Source organism: Triticum dicoccoides, unplaced genomic scaffold, assembly GCF_002162155.2.
Source record: "Triticum dicoccoides isolate Atlit2015 ecotype Zavitan unplaced genomic scaffold, WEW_v2.0 scaffold111425, whole genome shotgun sequence".
Lineage (NCBI taxonomy): Eukaryota > Viridiplantae > Streptophyta > Magnoliopsida > Poales > Poaceae > Triticum > Triticum dicoccoides.
Window position 1 is genome coordinate 1 of NW_021177061.1, and position 3,315 is coordinate 3,315.

The 3,315-nt window shown below is 48.3% G+C and overlaps 5 non-coding genes and 1 pseudogene across 5 annotated transcripts; all 6 read right to left on the minus strand.

Annotated features, from left to right (window-relative positions):
• Positions 1-325: 325 nt before the first annotated feature.
• LOC119342970 lies at positions 326-444 on the minus strand. Its single transcript, XR_005165829.1, has one exon. It is a non-coding gene; the product is annotated as a 5S ribosomal RNA (ribosomal RNA).
• Positions 445-805: 361 nt separating this feature from the next.
• LOC119342968 lies at positions 806-924 on the minus strand. The gene has a single exon (XR_005165828.1). It is a non-coding gene; the product is annotated as a 5S ribosomal RNA (ribosomal RNA).
• A 367-nt stretch (positions 925-1,291) lies between these two features.
• On the minus strand, positions 1,292-1,410 carry LOC119342973. Its single transcript, XR_005165832.1, has one exon. It is a non-coding gene; the product is annotated as a 5S ribosomal RNA (ribosomal RNA).
• Positions 1,411-1,777: 367 nt separating this feature from the next.
• Positions 1,778-1,873, minus strand: LOC119342969 (annotated as a pseudogene).
• A 367-nt stretch (positions 1,874-2,240) lies between these two features.
• Positions 2,241-2,359, minus strand: LOC119342972. The gene has a single exon (XR_005165831.1). It is a non-coding gene; the product is annotated as a 5S ribosomal RNA (ribosomal RNA).
• A 784-nt stretch (positions 2,360-3,143) lies between these two features.
• On the minus strand, positions 3,144-3,262 carry LOC119342971. The gene has a single exon (XR_005165830.1). It is a non-coding gene; the product is annotated as a 5S ribosomal RNA (ribosomal RNA).
• Positions 3,263-3,315: the final 53 nt, after the last annotated feature.

Sequence of the window (3,315 nt, forward strand, 5' to 3'; positions counted from 1 at the left end):
GGTCCGCTCCAAAGACGATTCTACATTCTCACTACCATTACAACCGTTCCCTAACAATGGATAATGTCCTATACTACTTACTCTCCCGCTCAATCACGGAGACGAGTTTTCCACGGTTTCCACCCCTCCCTCCATACCGCAGCAACACGAGTTTTTTCCACCCCTTTCAGAAAGCGCTCTTCGCGCCACAAAGCCGCCCCAAGACGCGCGAGCAATGAGCATCGAGCTTAAACATATCGCAAACGTCAAAAATAATATAACGGGATTAATATATATCGCGCACGTGCGATATGTTTGTCACAAGGCGCAAAAAATAATTATAAAAGGAATGCAGCACGAGGACTTCCCAGGAGGTCACCCATCCTAGTACTACTCTCGCCCAAGCACGCTTAACTTCGGAGTTCTGATGGGATCCGGTGCTTTAGTGCTGGTATGATCGCATCCGTTTCCCCGTCTTCGTCCCTTATGCTTGCCACTCCCGAGTCCGCTCCAAAGACGATTCTACATTCTCACTACCATTACAACCGTTCCCTAACAATGGATAATGTCCTATACTACTTACTCTCCCGCTCAATCACGGAGACGAGTTTTCCACGGTTTCCACCCCTCCCTCCATACCGCAGCAACACGAGTTTTTTCCACCCCTTTCAGAAAGCGCTCTTCGCGCCACAAAGCCGCCCCAAGACGCGCGAGCAATGAGCATCGAGCTTAAACATATCGCAAACGTCAAAAATAATATAACGGATTAATATATATCGCGCACGTGCGATATGTTTGTCACAAGGCGCAAAAAATAATTATAAAAGGAATGCAGCACGAGGACTTCCCAGGAGGTCACCCATCCTAGTACTACTCTCGCCCAAGCACGCTTAACTTCGGAGTTCTGATGGGATCCGGTGCTTTAGTGCTGGTATGACCGCATCCGACATGTTTCCCCGTCTTCGTCCCTTATGCTTGCCACTCCCGGGTCCGCTCCAAAGACGATTCTACATTCTCACTACCATTACAACCGTTCCCTAACAATGGATAATGTCCTATACTACTTACTCTCCCGCTCAATCACGAAGACGAGTTTTCCACGGTTTCCACCCCTCCCCCCATACCGCAGCAACACGACTTTTTTCCACCCCTTTCAGAAAGCGCTCTTCGCGCCACAAAGCCGCCCCAAGACGCGCGAGCAATGAGCATCGAGCTTAAACATATCGCAAACGTCAAAAATAATATAACGGGATTAATATATATCGCGCACGTGCGATATGTTTGTCACAAGGCGCAAAAAATAATTATAAAAGGAATGCAGCACGAGGACTTCCAAGGAGGTCACCCATCCTAGTACTACTCTCGCCCAAGCACGCTTAACTTCGGAGTTCTGATGGGATCCGATGCTTTAGTGCTGGTATGATCGCATCCGACATGTTTCCCCGTCTTCGTCCCTTATGCTTGCCACTCCCGGGTCCGCTCCAAAGACGATTCTACATTCTCACTACCATTACAACCGTTCCCTAACAATGGATAATGTCCTATACTACTTACTCTCCCGCTCAATCACGGAGACGAGTTTTCCACGGTTTCCACCCCTCCCTCCATACCGCAGCAACACGAGTTTTTTCCACCCCTTTCAGAAAGCGCTCTTCGCGCCACAAAGCCGCCCCAAGACGCGCGAGCAATGAGCATCGAGCTTAAACATATCGCAAATGTCAAAAATAATATAACGGGATTAATATATATCGCGCACGTGCGATATGTTTGTCACAAGGCGCAAAAAATAATTATAAAAGGAATGCAACACGAGGACTTCCCAGGAGGTCACCCATCCTAGTACTACTCTCGCCCAAGCACGATCCGGTGCTTTAGTGCTGGTATGATCGCATCCGACATGTTTCCCCGTCTTCATCCCTTATGCTTGCCACTCCCAGGTCCGCTCCAAAGACGATTCTACATTTTCACTACCATTACAACCGTTCCCTAACAATGGATAATGTCCTATACTACTTACTCTCCCGCTCAATCACGGAGACGAGTTTTCCACGGTTTCCACCCCTCCCTCCATACCGCAGCAACACGAGTTTTTTCCATCCCTTTCAGAAAGCGCTCTTCGCGCCACAAAGCCGCCCCAAGACGCGCGAGCAATGAGCATCGAGCTTAAACATATCGCAAACGTCAAAAATAATATAACGGGATTAATATATATCGCGCACGTGCGATATGTTTGTCACAAGGCGCAAAAAATAATTATAAAAGGAATGCAACACGAGGACATCCCAGGAGGTCACCCATCCTAGTACTACTCTCGCCCAAGCACGCTTAACTTCAGAGTTCTGATGGGATCCGGTGCTTTAGTGCTGGTATGATCGCATCCGACATGTTTCCCCGTCTTCGTCCCTTATGCTTGCCACTCCCAGGTCCGCTTCAAAGACGATTCTACATTCTCACTACCATTACAACCGTTCCCTAACAATGGATAATGTCCTATACTACTTACTCTCCCGCTCAATCACGGAGACGAGTTTTCCACGGTTTCCACCCCTCCCTCCATACCGCAGCAACACGAGTTTTTTCCACCCCTTTCAGAAAGCGTTCTTCGCGCCACAAAGCCGCCCCAAGACGCGCGAGCAATGAGCATCGAGCTTAAACATATCGCAAACGTCAAAAATAATATAACGGGATTAATATATATCGCGCACGTGCGATATGTTTGTCACAAGGCGCAAAAAATAATTATAAAAGGAATGCAACACGAGGGATCCGGTGCTTTAGTGCTGGTATGATCGCATCCGACATGTTTCCCCGTCTTCGTCCCTTATGCTTGCCACTCCCATGTCCGCTCCAAAGACGATTCTACATTCTCACTACCATTTCAACCATTCCCTAACAATGGATAATGTCCTATACTACTTACTCTCCCGCTCAATCACGGAGACGAGTTTTCCACGGTTTCCACCCCTCCCTCCATACCGCAGCAACACGAGTTTTTTCCACCCCTTTCAGAAAGCGCTCTTCGCGCCACAAAGCCGCCCCAAGACGCGCGAGCAATGAGCATCGAGCTTAAACATATCGCAAACGTCAAAAATAATATAACGGGATTAATATATATCGCGCACGTGCGATATGTTTGTCACAAGGCGCAAAAAATAATTATAAAAGGAATGCAACACGAGGACTTCCCAGGAGGTCACCCATCCTAGTACTACTCTCGCCCAAGCACGCTTAACTTTAGAGTTCTGATGGGATCCAGTGCTTTAGTGCTGGTATGATCGCATCCGACATGTTTCCCCGTCTTCGTCCCTTATGCTTGCCACTCCCAGGTCCGCTCCA